The sequence below is a fragment of the Entelurus aequoreus genome, linkage group LG05 (genome assembly GCF_033978785.1).
Source record: "Entelurus aequoreus isolate RoL-2023_Sb linkage group LG05, RoL_Eaeq_v1.1, whole genome shotgun sequence".
NCBI lineage: Eukaryota > Metazoa > Chordata > Actinopteri > Syngnathiformes > Syngnathidae > Entelurus > Entelurus aequoreus.
In genome coordinates this window covers 69,829,149-69,846,614 of record NC_084735.1, presented here as the reverse complement: position 1 = coordinate 69,846,614, position 17,466 = coordinate 69,829,149, and the positions used below count along the sequence as shown (strand labels likewise).

General features: G+C 38.8%; 1 protein-coding gene across 4 annotated transcripts in view; it reads left to right on the top strand.

The window, feature by feature from the left end:
• The first annotated feature begins 3,566 nt into the window (after positions 1-3,566).
• Positions 3,567-17,466, top strand: part of LOC133650954 (glucocorticoid receptor-like) — a 216,504-nt gene continuing 202,604 nt past the window's right edge. For all 4 annotated transcript variants that reach the window (XM_062048764.1, XM_062048763.1, XM_062048762.1 and 1 more), the window contains exon 1: positions 3,567-3,653. The gene's annotated coding sequence lies outside the window, so the exon portion shown is untranslated. The remainder of the gene's footprint in view (positions 3,654-17,466) is intronic.

Sequence of the window (17,466 nt, the reverse complement as noted above, 5' to 3'; positions counted from 1 at the left end):
GAAAAGGTTTTTCCCTTTCATTTTCAATGGGGGGAAATTCTTGGTATTTGTGTAATCCGGAAATTTTTGGAACCAGGAAAGACATTGGCTTGAATGTCCAGGATGAGTGGAGTGTGTGGAAGGTGGAATGGTTCCAACTGGGTAAGAATGTAGGAGTTGTAGAACTTTGAAAATCGGCATTCATTTGAATGGGACTTTCCTTAATAATTAGGAATTTCGGGAGAAGTGGGAATTTTTAAAATATTGAAAATGTCAAAATTGTCCCAGATGGCATGAATTGGTTGGTGTTGGAATTGTTTAAATTGGTTGAGAAATGTTGAAAAAGACCCCGAAGGGAATAAGTGGTAGAAAATGGATGGATGGATGGATGTTGAAAAAGTAACACTTTTAATTAAGAATTGGTATTTTGGAATTCCTGGAATTTCAGGAAAACTGCAAAATATTACGGAAAAAAATGTCATTTTACTTTTGATGTCCCAACAAAGAGGGATGTTTTGATGGTGGAATGGTTGGAATTGTTTGGAAAATGTGGACGGTGCGAATTGTAAAACGAAGGGTGAAAATAGGGCTTTGGAAAATCGGGAATGCTGAGAATTCTTGGAATTTTTTAGAACTTGCAGTGAATTAATTAACTCATATCATGTTTTGGTGTAGATTTATATCCAACTTGGAGAAGGCTAACCACCGAGTTTAATTAAATAGTGGTATTTTAGTTTGAGCACAAAAGATAAGGCCCCTTAGTTTGATATTCACATGTGGATTGGATCACTTCTCGTAGGAAAAGAGGCTCTAATTAGGGCTTTGGAATGCAAAATTGAGAAGAGACTACCTGTTTAGCTCAAAACCAACATTTAAGGTATGACTTTAAAAATTAGTTGTTTTGAAGACACTTTCACATTAACATCTCCTTACATGGTCAAGTTGTGTTCTTCTGAATTAACACACACACCCAGACACAGGAAGAAGGAATATAAGACTGTGGTTCAGCCTCTCCAGGTTAGGAGGGCCTAATTTTTTTGACTTAACCTCCTCCGGGTACTGCAGTCCTGAATAATGACGCTCGCTTGTAATAAAGCAACTTTTTGTTCAACAAGACCAGAAGTACACTTCAGTAGTTTGACTGTCCAGGGTGTTTGGAGTGTGTATGGTGGAACGTGACAAATCGGGTGACACATTTGAGTTGTGCATGTTTGAAAATTGGCCCATTCATTTTTCAATGAGGAAAATGTCCTGGAAAACCTGGAATACCCGGTAATCTGTGCAGTTTGAGAAAATCCAAATATGATTTTTAACGATTCCCGGCTGAGCCAAACGTTTTGATCGGATGGAAACGGGGAGGAAAAGGCCGTCAAACTTTCACGGAATAAAAATAAATAATTATAAATAGGATGTTTTGTGTGCATTCATGTGTACATTATATTTCAAATCAATATACTGTAGTGTTATATGACGTGTAATTTATATTTCAAATCATAGCACACTTACTGTATATGAAAGAGAATGTTGTTTTTAATCGCCGGCGCGTGTCATAAGGCACACACACCGGACAAAATGAAAGCAACACTTGGCAGGAAATATCTTCACGTTCTGTCATTAAAAATAAGGTTTTAAAACATCATAATATTTCCCAACAATGTACGTGTCTGAGAAAGGAAAGCCAATCAAAGCAAACGTTTCTTCTGTGCAAATGTTTTACGAAGTTTAACATCCATCCAATTTCTACCGCTTGTCCCTTTCAGTGGTGGGGGAGGCAGCTGCAGGGTACACCCTGGACAAGGGGTGTACCCTGCAGGGCCAACACACACACAGACAATATTCACACACTCAGGACAATTTAGTGCTGCCAGGTTCATGTCTAATTGTGACAAATATAAACATTATTTGTCACGTGTTCTTTAAATTGACCATTGGCAACATACGCAAACACTTTGATTGAGGGCTCGGATTTAGTTATTTTATATTACATTAAGCCCAACAAATCAAGTTCATCCATCCATCAATCCATTTTCTACCGCTTGTGCCTTTTGGGGTCGCTGGGGGTGCTGGAGCCTATCTCAGCTGCATTCGAGTTCAACATTCGATAATTATTGCTCAGAAAAGTGTTTTTACTATTTTTGATGTAGTAACTTCCGCGCTTTATATGAACTTGGATGTTTTATTTTAGTAAATAATAAATACAATATATATTTTTGTATGTGTGTGTGTATAGTTAGGTCAGGAAAAAACACAGGCTATTTCAACCCTACAAGCCTGATTCGCACGTTTCCCTGCTCTTCGGGGGATTTTATAACATATATTGCACTCTACCCCATAAGTGAGCAGTGTACAACACAGAAATCTCGACTAATTATATATACACTACCGTTCAAAAGTTTGGGGTCACATTGAAATGTCCTTATTTTTGAAGGAAAAGCACTGTACTTTTCAATGAAGATAACTTTAAACTAGTCTTAACTTTAGAGAAATACACTCTATACATTGCTAATGTGGTAAATGACTATTCTAGCTGTGAATGTCTGGTTTTTGGTGCAATATCTACATAGGTGTATAGAGGCCCATTTCCAGCAACTATCACTCCAGTGTTCTAATGGTACAATGTGTTTGCTCATTGGCTCAGAAGGCTAATTGATGATTAGAAAACCCTTGTGCAATCATGTTCACACATCTGAAAACAGTTTAGCTCGTTACAGAAGCTACAAAACTGACCTTCCTTTGAGCAGATTGAGTTTCTGGAGCATCACATTTGTGGGGTCAATTAAACGCTCAAAATGGCCAGAAAAAGAGAACTTTCATCTGAAACTCGACAGTCTATTCTTGTTCTTAGAAATGAAGGCTATTCCACAAAATTGTTTGGGTGACCCCAAACTTTTGAACGGTAGTGTATATGTATATGTATATATATATATATATATATATATATATATATATATATATATATATATATATATATATATATATATATATATATATATATATATATATATATATATATATATATATGTGTGTATATGTGTGTGTATATATATGTGTGTGTATATATATATGTGTATTATATATATATATATATATATATATATATATATATATATATATATATATATATATATATATATATATATATATATATATATATATATATATTACTTTTAATGAAAATACCTCAAGTTGAGGGCTTTTCTCAACATTATTTTAGGTGGGATTAAAAAAAAAGATTAATTTGATTAATTACAGATCAGAATTTGTTGCTTGGCAGCACCAATGACATATTTAAAAGGCGGCTTAAAGATGAACATATTTACAAATGGTATATTTGTGTGAATGTGTACTGTATCATCTTGTTTTGTTCACGCGAAGAGACGACAAAGCATACAAATATCATCTTGCATTTAAAATCCTGTTATTTTGAGAATGCCGAGAGATGTTCCCACTGAAGCGATGATGCATTTTTGACATTGTGTGGAATGCACTTTTGTGTACATTACTTGCTTTTATTTTGACATAACATTGCTTTCAAAGAGCCAGGCTGCCATGTCCCAAACCTGACATCACAGAGCCTGCTGGCCAAGTTGGAATGCAGTTATTCAGTCACAACTGTGCTGAAAGCTGCAGTTTTCAAATTCCCAAAAGCTTTGTGTTGCTTGAAAGCATCTTCTGTGAGTATTTGTTTTAGAAAGACCTGTATACTTTATCTTCTATTGCACGATATCTATTTAAACTGTGAGCTCTGCAAACGTTTATTTCTACCACAATTGCTTCACATTTTGTGCCTTTAAGAAGCTTCCGTATTATTATTTCATGTAGTTTTTCACTTGTACATAAATATGTTTATTGCTATGCAATGATGTATTTATTTGTATTTGGTTGCTTTCTTTAGTTTTTTTCTGGTTCATACTAGGGTTGTACTAATAGAGTATTGCGGTACTAATTAATTTTAAAAAGGTGCTATACCGGTACTTTTTTTTTCATGGACATGGTGGCGCTCCGTGACGACATTGCTCGGAATATCAGCCGTGGCACATTTTAGTCGACACACACACAGACCACTTGCAAGCAGAAGTAGCATGAAGACAGAAGAGTGAGAATGGACATATTTTGGCTGCTTTAAAACGTAGCTAGCTCGTGGCTAACATCTCTCCGCTGTGTTTTAGCCTTGCCCCCATGGAGACAAAGTCCGTTTCTTACAATTATCATCCCTGCAAGACGAGGAATAGCTAAACACGCTTCACTACACACCGTTGGAGGATACAATAGCTAATCGCTAATAGCAAGCTAGCGCTCCTAAATGTAAACAAATGGGTGGATCTATACAAATACCGACTGTAACGATACAAAGTACAACAGCTGTATATAGTCGATACTACAAAGATTACATCGATATTTTTTTTATTATTGCAAAATCTTTTGACATTTTTTTCCTGTTTATAAACTCAGAAAATACACCCTTGGACACAGGAGGACTTTATGACCAATGTATGACCCTGTAACAACTTGGTATTGGATCCAAACCCAAATTTGTAGTATCACCAAAACTTATGTAAAGTATCCAAAGAAAGAACCATGACAAACATTCTCAATTTATTTAATCCATCCATTCATTCATTCTTAAAGTAATCTTACTTATCTCATTATATGAAATATGACTTACTTCACCAATTATTATTATTAAATTATTGCTATTATTTATTTATTTTTATTGTGATTACTTATGGAGTTTATTGTGAATAAATTGAGAACAGGAAGTGAACAAAAAGTTTTAGCAACTGTTATGTAAAAAAAAAAAGGGGTAGGATTAAATAAGCTCTGCTTCTTTGTACTCCTTTTCGAACATGTTGAAAAGAGAAACTGGAAATTGTGATGTATCATGTTGTATGCTTGCATGCTCGAAATAAACTCAAACTCAAACTTAAAACTCAAAGAAAGGGTGATTATTATTATTAGCATAATCACTCAAGTAAGATACAATGTTTTATAGTTTCCTCTATTCAAACAGTGTTACTGTTCAAACTGTGGGCAATGTTACCTCGGGCCAAAAATATTAAACATGCTTGTTAAAAAAAACCTCTGTTTTTAATGAATACTTGGGCCTCCTACACAACTGTAATCTAATGTTGATGTAATTTTTTTTGAGGCGGTAATAGCTGAAAAACTACTGCACTCTTATTTAATACCACAATTATTCTTTGATTTCAATAAGAAATGTATGTTTAATGTATCATAAGATTTTCTGTTAAAATAACTATTGGTATCGAGACTACCTTAGTTCATACTGGATTTGACAGTGCTGCCTATTAAGGCACTTGGAGTTTGGATGTTACTTTGTGACTGCCATATTGATTTTGAAAGGAGTTTGACTCGCTGTCGACTTGCTGTGTCCACCTACACACACAAGGGAACTGTACACAAGGATATCCAGGTACTCATCTTTCAGTGTTTATGTACACTTTCTTTTATTGTATTTTATTCTAAAGCTACCTAGTAATCATATATATTGATTTACAAGGAATGTAAACGTTGTCTCCTTATTGGATGACACGGTGTGGCATATTTTCAATAGGCTCTCTGCACGCGTCTGAGCACCACTTATTATTGATAGATGCCAAATAATAACAATAATAATATTTGATATGTTCTCACCACAGCACTTGGAAACCATCTGTGGCCAAATTGTGTTGCGGCTCCATCATAACAACAGTGTTCAAACTGGAGAAGGCAATGGAACATTGTCTCTGGCTGCATGCTAATAGCACATTTAAGCACCGTGGCTCTAATGAGTGCAGATAGACACGTCTAATTGGTCTACCTAGATAAACAAGCTCCATATTAGCGCAACAATTAGGCCCTTAATGAAGCTCTTGAATTTGGATGTCTTCCCAATGTCATAGCTGATCAAGCCAAGGGACAGATCCAGAAGAAATAGACCAGTGGTTATCAAACTTTTTTCAACAAGTACCACCTCAGAAAACACTTGGTTCTCCAAGTACCACTATTGTGACCAACATGAAAATACAGTCGCATAGTAGGCCTGAGTATTCATTAATAACAGGGCAACAATTCTATTTAATATTTTGGCCCACTGTAACATTACACTCAGTTTGAACAGTAACACCGTGTTTGAATAATTAAGTGATTCTTCGGCGTACCGCTAGATGGAGCCTGCGTACCGTACTACAGTTTGAGAATTACTGACAGACGAAGAGAGGAGACATCAATCAATCAAAGTTTACCGATACAGCCCTTAATCACAAATGTCTCAAAGGGCTGCACATGCCACAACGACATCCTCGGCTTTTTCAAGGATTTTCGAGATAAAGGGAAGGTGGGACACCGGTCGGTAGTTTACCATGAGGTCAGGATGGAGGTTAGGTCTTTTGAGCAGAGGACGAATAACCGCTTTTTTGAATGCTAGGGGAACAGTGCCAGAGGAAAGTGATAAGTTAATAATATTTAGCACTGATGGTCCTAATATTACATTTACTAATATTTGTTTTGTCACATTTAAAAGTCGCAGGAGTTCCTCTAATGTTATTTCTTCAAAAAGACAGAGATTATTTTGGAGGGCAATATTAGTCGTACATACATTCGTATCTGCGTTAAAGGCCTACTGAAACCCACTACTACCGACCACGCAGTCTGATAGTTTATATATCAATGATGAAATCTTAACATTGCAACACATGCCAATACGGCCGGGTTAACTTATAAAGTGCAATTTTAAATTTCCCGCGAAACTCCCGGTTGAAAACGTCTATGTATGATGACGTATGCGCGTGACGTCAATCGTTGAAACGGAAGTATTCGGACACCATTGTATCCAATACAAAAAGCTCTGTTTTCATCGCAAAATTCCACAGTATTCTGGACATCTGTGTTGGTGAATCTTTTGCAATTTGTTTAATGAACAATGAAGACTGCAAAGAAGAACGTTGTAGGTGGGATCGGTGTATTAGCGGCTGGCTGCAGCAACACAACCAGGAGGACTTTGACTTGGATAGCAGACGCGCTTATCCGACGCTAGCCGCCGACCGCATCTATGATCGGGTGAAGTCCTTCATCGCTCTGTCGATCGCTGGAACGCAGGTGAGCACAGGTGTTGATGAGCAGATGAGGGCTGGCTGGCGTAGGTGGATAGCTAATGTTTTTAGCATAGCTCTGTGAGGTCCCGTAGCTAAGTTAGCTTCAATGGCGTCGTTAGCAACAGCATTGTTAAGCTTCGCCAGGTTGGAAAGCATTAACCGTGTAGTTACAGGTCCATGGTTTAATTGTATTGTTGATTTTCTGTCTATCCTTCCAGTCAGGGGTTTATTTCTTTTGTTTCTATCTGCAGTTAAGCCCGATGCTATCACGTTAGCTCCGTAGCTAAAGTGCTTCGCCGATGTATTGTCGTGGAGATAAAAGTCACTGTGAATGTCCATTTCGCCTTCTCGACTCTCATTCTCAAGAGGATATAGTATCCGAGGTGGTTTAAAATACAAATCCGTGATCCACAATAGAAAAAGGAGAAAGTGTGGAATCCAATGAACCCTTGTACCTAAGTTACGGTCAGAGCGAAAAAAGATACATCCTGCACTGCGCTCTAGTCCTTCACTCTTACGTTCCTCATCCACGAATCTTTCATCCTCGCTCAAATTAATGGGGTAATCGTCGCTTTCTCGGTCCGAATCGCTCTCGCTGCTGGTGTAAACAATGGGGAAATGTGAGGAGCCCTTCAACCTGCGACGTCACGCTACTTTCGGTACAGGCAAGGCTTTTTTTTTATCAGCGACCAAAAGTTGCGAACTTTATCGTCGATGTTCTCTACTAAATCCTTTCAGCAAAAATATGGCAATATCGCAAAATGATCAAGTATGACACATAGAATGGATCTGCTATCCCCGTTTAAATAAAACAATTTAATTTCAGTAGCCCTTTAATAGAACTCAGTCGGAGCTGGGACGCGTTATCTTTAACCTCCTTTCTAATGAGTTAAATTTTCTTAGTAAATAATTTCATAAAGTCATCAGCCAAGTCGGTGGAGCTACTGGGGGGGGGTGGAGTCCCTTGTTGGGTTAGCGATGCTACTGTACTGGACAAATATTCAGGATTTCTTTTATTGCGGCGAATAAAACTGAAGTAGTAATTAGTTTTAGCTATGGTAAGCGTGTGTTTATGTTGCTAAACTATCACTCCATGCTTGATGGAAAACCTCAAGTTTAGTTGCACGCCATTTGGGTTCCAGCTTTTTACATGATAGTTTAAGAGCTCTAGTTTCTTCTGTAAACCAGGGGGTACGCCTCTTAAGGGGCCTTGTTTTAGCTTTAGCGGTGCTATGCTATCAATGGCTTTGAGCAGGGCATCGTTAAAGTTGTTGGTGAGGTTATCGATAGAGCCCACATAATTTGGGAATGGTGCCATTACCGAAGGCAGTAGGCCAGCAAGAATCGTAGTTGTGGCTGCATTAATGTTGCGGCTGCTAGAGCAGTGGTTATTAGTAGCTTGTTGACAATGAGTCAGAACTTAAAATTTTATAAAGGTTTAGTTTAGTTTATTAAGGATCCCCATTGGTCTACACCGCAGTGGAGACTATTCTTCCTGGGGTACAGACAAAAAACATCACACAATCACAAAACAAAAGATTAAAATGCAGTACAACATGATCAAATAATAAAATGTTGTAATACAAAAATAGCAACAACAAAGAACCAAAAAAAGTAATAATAACTTTGAGTTTACATAATAATGTTCATACCAAAGATAAAAAGAGCAATATAAAAATATATATATATTTTTGCAAAAATAAATCAAAGAACCAATGGCCTAAAATATACACATTAGTGTACCAAAGACAAACACTAAGTGACAAAAAAGTACCATCCATCCATTTTCTACTGCTTGTATCACAATCAAAAAGATAGTCAATAGTCAATAAAAACAGTCATGACATTAGGTACAATCTAGAATAATATCTTTCCGCAATACTTCTCCTCTTAGTCTATTCTTAAAACCCACTATGCTGGTGATGGATACCAGATATTGTGGAAGTCGATTCCAATAAGTGATTGCCCTATACATTACAGTCTTTTTCAAAACATCAGTTTTGGGTTTAAGACGGGTGAAAGCACCTCTTAGGGCTAGCCTGGTACCATAGTTGTGACTGTCATTAGCAAGCAACAGCTGAGAATACAGATATGAAGGTTTATGGTATGTATAGATTTTTTTTTTAAATAAAATCAAACTACAAGCTAGTCTTTCACCAACCCTCATCCATGACAATTCATTATGCATGATCTCAACGCCGGTCCTAAATGAGCAATGGAGAGGTAGCCTGGCAGCTCGGTTTTGGGCAAGTTGGATTTTATTTAGTTCTTGTTTAGATGCATTAGACCAGATTGCTGGGCAGTAGTCAATATGTGACAATACAAGGGATTGTATAACTTGCTTAGTAGTTCTGCTCATTTGTGTTACTATGTTGTTAATGTGAGTGGCCCAAGATAGTCTTTCATCTATTGGAACTCCCAGCAACCTGGCCTCTTTAACTTGTTCAATACGAACTGCGTTCAAATAAACATTTAATATACGTTCCTTTCTCTGAGCATGTTTTGAGCAAATAACAAGACATTTTGTTTTGGAAATATTAAGTTTCATCTTATTTTCTGTAACCCATTTAGAAATCTGTATGGCCTCGTCTTGTAGTATACTGCTCAGGTCTGTGCAATTATCAGCATAAGCATGTATTGTTGTGTCATCTGCGTAAATTGCACAGCAACCATTCTTTAAAATACATGACATATCATTTACAAATATTGAGTATAATAAAGGTCCCAGGCAACTTCCCTGGGGAATACCACAATATAATGTTTTAATATTTGAAAGGGTTCCATTGAACATGACACATTGCTGTCTGTTGACGAGGTAGCTTTTTATCCCATTAATCGCTGAGAGTTCAAACCCATAAGCAGACAGTTTTATAAGTAGTAGTTTGTGGTCAATAATATCAAAAGCTGCACTAAAATCTAATAGCACTGTGCCAACTAATAATTTACTGTCAATTTGTTTTAGCCAGTCATCTGTTAATTGTGTGAGAGCTGTGCATGTTGAATGACCAGTTTTATATGCATGTTGAAAGTCTGAATTAATGTTATTTATAGAGAAATAATTTTGAATTTGCTTAAATATAATTGTTTCCATTAATTTTCCTAATACTGGTAAAATGCTAATTGGCCTACTATTCGATCCAGGGAATGCTTCTTTCCTATTTTTTGGTAGAGGAGTTACTCTAGCAACCTTCCATACATGAGGATAGATTCCTTCTTTAAAAGGTAATAATCAGACATTACTTTAGTGTACGGGAGTACCATAACTTTGAAGGTGGTGACACCCTGGACAAGGACTAGGTCTATCGTATTACCGTTGCAAGGTGTGGGTTCATTTATTATTTGTGTAAAACCATAGCTATCAATTATAGTCTGGAGCGCCAGGCACGGAGGGTCTGACGGGGTATTCATATGGATATTAAAATCCCCCATTATAATTATTTTTATCTGCGTGCGTCACTAGATCAGCGACAAACTCTGAAAATTCACTTATAAAGTCCGAATAGGGCCCAGGGGGGTAGCGGTGTGACAGACCTCATAGTAAGCACCTCAAGTGAATTATATTTATTACTTAGGTTAGGGGTAATTGGATATTAGTGCGACCCCCCCACTCCCCACCCCTTTTAAGGGGAGGGGCAATATGTGCACTCGCATAGTTAGGAGGAGATGCCTCGTTAAGCGAATAAATTAATTTTGTTTTAGTCAAGTTCCGCTGAGACCGATGACGTTAAGATTGTTGTCTCTAATGACCTTATTAACTAATAATGTTTTGGGAGACAATGATCTGATGTTTAGAAAGCCCATATTATAGGGAGTGGGCTGTTTTGAGGATTTTTTGTTAATGGTATCAGTAGTACTGATTAGGGTTCCAAAATTCCGGGAATATTCAAAGTTGGTAACTTTCCATGGGAATTAAAGGGAATATATGGGAATTAGTGCGTCTGCCTCACAATACGACGGTCCTGAGTTCAATCCCGGGCTCGGGATCTTTCTGTGTGGAGTTTGCATGTTCTCCCCGTGACTGCGTGGGTTCCCTACGGGTACTCTGGCTTCCTCCCACCTCCAAAGACATGCACCTGGGGATAAGTTGATTGGCAACACTAAATTGGCCCTGGTGTGTGAATGTGAGTGTGAATGTTGTCTGTCTATCTGTGTTGGCCCTGCGATGAGGTGGTGACTTGTCCAGGGTGTACCCCACCTTCCGCCCGAATGCAGCTGAGATAGGCTCCAGCGACCCTGAAAGAGACAAGCGGTAGAAAATGGATGGGAGAATATGGGAATTAACAGGAAATTATTGGGAATAAACATTGAATACACCATGCTAGATCTTGCAGCATGATTATTAGCTAAAACAACCTGATTTAATGCAAATTCAGTAGAATTTCAACCCTGCACTGTGCATTCCTCCATCACATGTGCAGTGCATTCTTCCATCACATGCACAGATAATTCCCAGCATGCTACACACTACAGCAGGGCTATTGAGGCCACACTAGTATTTGAGCCCAAGGACTTCATCCAGTCAGGTAAGTTTTGATGATATTACTGGGGTAAATATATTTGATGTATGGTATTTAAGTTTAATAGAGGTGTAATTGCTTGTTACTGTATGATTGTAGACTACTCCAGCAGACTTCCACTCAAGCTAGTTAGCTGTTCCTGTACTTGTTAAATAATTTTGGCGCCAATATCTCTAGCTAGCTAGGTTTATGTACCACCACAGTCTCAAAAATGAATCGAAAATATTTCTCCGTTAGCCGTGATGCTAATTTTCTCTATGTTAAACCCCATTCATTTATGCTAACAACGTTAGTGATCCGAATTTACCTTTTTTGTGATCTGTAAAGTTCAACTAGCAAATACTAAATCAAAACATGTGGTTTCCTCTGCCTTCTGTTCTGCTAGCCATTCTGTTGTCATAGAATGTAGGTTATAGTTTGATTTAGCATGCTGATTGAGTGCTCATTTATTCATCTAGCCTACTTCTATTCATTTGTACATCTGTAAAATATTTTTAAAGACTACTCCAATTGTTTAGCTGACTATTTATATCTGTGTGTGCCATTGCATTAGTGTTTTACAAGAATAAATAAATACAAACAGAATAATGCACCATCTGATGTGTGGAGACATTTCACCCCAACCAATGTAGGCGGAAAGGCTGTGTACATTTGCAAATACTGTGCAAAGAGCTACGTCGAAAATGCCACAAAGATGCAGCAGCATTTAGACAAGTGCCCAATTATCATTATTGTAATTCCCCATTAATTCCCGTTAATTCCCATGGATGGTGTCCAACTTTAAATAATCAATCAAAAAAACTTCCCGAGCTTAACTTACCGTGGTAAATTTCCGGAAATTTACCGGAAACTTTCCACCCCTTTGCAACCCTAGTACTGATATTAATAATGTTACATTTATTTTGTGTAGTGCACCTTTAATAATTTCGATCACATCTAGGAAATGATATGATGGGGATCTTGAGATGATTTGCTTGGTGCTGCTATAGATTTATCCATCCATCCATCCATTTTCTACCGCTTGTCCCTTTTGGGGTCGCGGGGGGTCGCTGGAGCCTATCCCAGCTGCATTCGGGCGGTAGGCGGGGTACACCCTGGACAAGTCGCCACCTCATCGCAGGCTATAGATTTAACGCATCATAATTTGCCACCTCAGTAGAATGCATGTTCACCTCTGGCACAGTCACTACAGAAAAAACATTATGTGAGTTGTGTATTATTCTCCGGGAAATGCTATGTGTACAGGAATTTTCCAGCCTGGCGCTGGTTAGTTCTAGCTTAACTGACTCCTCGCCAGGACTAACAGACACTGTAATTGCCTGTGTAGTTAGTCAAGCTTGACTTAAATGGTGGTCTATATTTCTGGAAAGAGTGATGGGGCCTTCCTGGTCAGGGCTAAGGTCGTCCCTCCTCAGCAAGCCCGGTTTGCCCCAGAAAGAGGGCCAACTATCAATAATAATAAATGATAAATGGGTTATACTTGTATAGCGCTTTTCTACCTTCAAGGTACTCAAAGCGCTTTGACAGTATTTCCACATTCACCCATTCACACACACTGATGGCGGGAGCTGCCATGCAAGGCGCTAACCAGCAGCCATCAGGAGCAAGGGTGACGTGTCTTGCCCAAGGACACAACGGACGTGACTAGGATGGTAGAAGGTGGGGATTGAACCCCAGTAACCAGCAACCCTCCGATTGCTGGCCCGGCCACTCAAATAAACGTTAGTCCCTGTTCTCTACAAAAACTAGGCAGCCACTTCTTAAGCGAGACTAATCTGCTATACTTCTCATCATTGCCTCTCGCAGGCAGGTGGCCAGAGACAAGTACTCGATGCTGCAACATCTTTCTTGCAAGATTACAAGCCCTAGCTATGTTCCTCTTTGTAATCTCTGACTGTCTCATCCTAGTGTCATTGGAGCCGACGTGTACAACTATGTTTACGTAGCTAGTGGTGCGATTAGCCTGTCGTATGTGATTACTAGGCCTGTTGCGAATCAGCTCTCTAAGACTAGCTTCAATGTCAGGTGCTCTGGCCCCGGGAATACACTCAATTATGGCTGGTTTACTAAGCTGTATGTTGTACATGCGACTTTGAGGAAATGTCATCACCACGGAGACACTTTTATTAACGGTAATGCACACTCATTTTATCCTGCTCCTACCTGCGGTGTTTTGCTATGTTTTCAACGATGCAGCAGATAGTACCACTTTTTGTTTAGAAGCAGTTCAAAGTGCATCTACATTAAAAAACACTTTTTTTGTTTTTTACCACCAAAGGTGCACTCATTAGAGAAAGGCTGCACTTAACCCTCTTGAGACGCAAACAAATGCATACTTAAAGATTGTTCCATATAAGAAACAGTTTAATAATATGTATTCTATGTGGGGGAAAAACTAACGTCATTATAAAGTATCAACCGGGGCATAACGATGGCGGAGGTCGTCTTTCCAGGATGCGGAGGAACGTCAGGAAACAGCTTGCCAGTAAGAAGAATGATTTATTGGATAAATCACCACAAAAATATGCAGCGCGGTGCCCACGGCACAAAGAAAACAAGAATGGCTTAGCCAAAAGGGAGCTAGACCAAAACACTAGGAGCAGTACCGGGAACGTGAGAGCAAACAAAAGCACCAGACCAAGTGAGGCCAGAGGCAGGACTAAATAGCTCTCTGATTAGTGCCCAGGAACAGGCGAGTGTTCCGAACTCTAATCAGAGGCAGGTGACACCAATCAGCACCCATTACAACTAAAACACAAACCCAGGGGTGCTGAAAACAGAAAGTGGGGGAATCGAAAACAAAACATGAATCCGGGCAGATGATTGATTGATTGATTGAGACTTTTATTAGTAGGTTGCACAGTGAAGTACATATTCCGTACAATTGACCACTAAATGGTAACACCCGAATAAGTTTTTCAACTTGTTTAAGTCGGGGTCCACTTAAATTGATTCATCATACAGACATATACTATCAGATATATACTATCATCATAATACAGTCATAACACAAGATAATCACATTGAATTATTTACAATCCGGGGTGTGTGTGTGGGGGCGGGGGTTAGGTTTGGTTGTTATCATCAGTCATTAACAATTGAGAACAGAGAAATGGATATTGGAACAGTGTAGGTCTGACTTGGTAGGATATGGACAGCAAGTAGTAAGAGAGAGAGAGAGATCAGAAGGCATGAGAACAAGTATCTGCATTTGATTGTTTACATTTGATTATTAACAATCCGGGGAGGGTGTTAGTTTAGGGTTGTAGCTGCCTGGAGGTGAACTTTTATTGCGGTTTTGAAGGAGGATAGAGATGCCCTTTCTTTTATACCTGTTGGGAGCACATTCCACATTGAGGATCATGACACCAAAATGCATACATTTTTTATAATCACCCTTTTAAGTCCTCTAGCACCTATAAAATTATGTTGCTCAATAGACAAAATGTCTTATATTTTTTTTTATTTCTGACCATCCACAATGTTGACACACACACGTGTGTCGGTCGTCTGTCTGTGCACGCGAGCACTGATCCAGCAGCCGTGTGTGGAACTGTCAATTTGCGCCTCCTTCTTTGATTGATTGATTGAGAAGTTTATTGACAGCTTAAAGAATTGAATCCATGTAATGCTTTAAAAATGCAAATGGATGGCACAAAAAGCCAAAAGGCTTGTTTCCATTGTGGTCCATTAAATATTCATCACATTTGATACATTCAATAACAAAAGATATATAACCTGTAACATGTATATAAAAAATTACGTTAAAAAAAATTCATAAATTATGTACATATACACAGTATACATGTCAGGTGATTTGGAAAACTATATACAAAAGAATGGGGGTATATACACTATGTACATGACACTATGTACATGACTATGCACATGTTGACTCCAAGAGTGTGCAAAACAAAATGAGAAAATATATATACACTATAACCACATATAAACCTGCTTGATGCTTCGAAGAGTTGCTGGGGATCAATTTTGGTTCAGATCAGGTAGAGGTTGAGCTGAGCCATGATTTTATGGCAGTTTTAAAATTTAGTAGGGAAGTTCGAATTTTAAGGTCTGTTGGTAGTGCATTCCACTGTGTGGTGGCAAAATAGTAGAATGCATATTTTCCCATGAGAGTCTTGAATTTGGGGGGGACGAGGTCTGAGGAACTCCCTCTCGTGTAGTACCTGTGAGCATCACTTACTCTGGTGAAATAGTTGGACAGGTACTTTGGGGACAGTTTCTCTGAGTATTTTGAATACCAGGCACATTGCAATTTGGTGTACTCTTTCCTCAACTCTAAGCCATCCTAATTTGGTCAAGTGGGCTTGAGTCAGGTGAGTCCTGTATGGGAGGTTGAGCAGGAGTCTCACCAGCTTGTTTTGGGAATTTTGCAGTTTGGTTTTAGTGGCTTGGGGATACTGGTGAACCTTGAGGTGCAGGCACCGGCAAGGGTCGTAAGTGTATCCCTGTTGATAAACGCAGAAATCCTGCCCAAAAATCTAGTTTTATTATTGATCTTGGTGATTGCTTTTAATGCCATTTTTTCACCCGAGAGAGTGTTGTCCAATATACAACCTAGGTAAATTACCTTGTCTTTGCTGGTGATTATGGTATCACCTGTTTTAATCGTAAAGCCCGGGGATTTACTTATGTTGTGTTTGGACCTAAATAGCATGGACTCTGTTTTACCCAGGTGTAGTGACAGTTTGTTATCGGAAAGCCAGAGACAGAGATTACTTAGTTCGGTGTTGAGTGCACTTTCAACCTTCAATTTGTCCCTGTCCGAGGACAGGATCGCAGAATCGTCCGCGAACAGGAACACATTGCTGTTACATGTTGATTTCATGTCGTTAATGTAACTCAAGAATAACAATGGTCCCAGAATGCTCCCCTGTGGGACACCACAGCTCACTTTGAGGGGAGAGGACAGTGATCTGTTCACCTCGACCACCTGTTCTCTATCCTCAAGGTAAGATTTCATCCAGTTTGTGGCTGCGCTGTCAAAACCGATTGCCCTCAACTTGTTTAACAGTATTGAGTGGTTAATTGTGTCGAATGCCTTTGAAGGTCCAGCATAACCATTCCACAGTACTTGCCCATGTCTATCTCTCGTTTGATGTAGTCAGTTAGGTACAGTAGGCATGTATCGGTGGAATGTGATTTTCTGAATCCTGATTGAAATTGGAATAGGAGCTCACGATGTGATAGATAAATTATCTATTTGCTCATATATTAACCTCTCTATAACCTTTGAGATGGAGCAAAGGATGGAAACAGGGCGGTAGTTGCCGGAGTCTAATTTGTTTCCTTTTTTATACAGAGGTGATATTCTCGCGAGCTTGAATTCTTGTGGGACATGACACTGATTGATAGACAAGTTGGTGATATGAGCAACCATTGGGGCAATCGTGACAGCTGAGAAATCTGGTGGGAATATTATCATGTCCTGTGGCTTTGTTTGGCTGCAGCGAGCTGAGTTTCTTTAACACATAATCAGTTTTAACTTTGACAAACTTGATGTCATCCTTGAGTACCCCTTTGTTTTTGTAAAAGTCTTGAATGTGCTGTTCACCGTAGAGGCTAGAGTGTGAGGGTAATTTTCTTACCAACGTGGAAGCGATGGTTGATTAAAATCTGTTAAAGCAATTTTCCACATTCAGTTTGTCTGTGATGACTGAGCCGTTTATTTTCAAATTGAGGTTGGTGGTTATTGTTTTGAGACTGTTGTGGCCCAATTGTTTCAGCGTCTTCCAGAGTTTTTGCGGGTTCTTTTTATTTTCCGCTATGTTTTCGTTGAAGTAACTGGATTTGGCCTTCCTGATCATATTAATTACTTCGTTTCTTAGCTTTTTGTATTCTTTGAGGAGCGATTC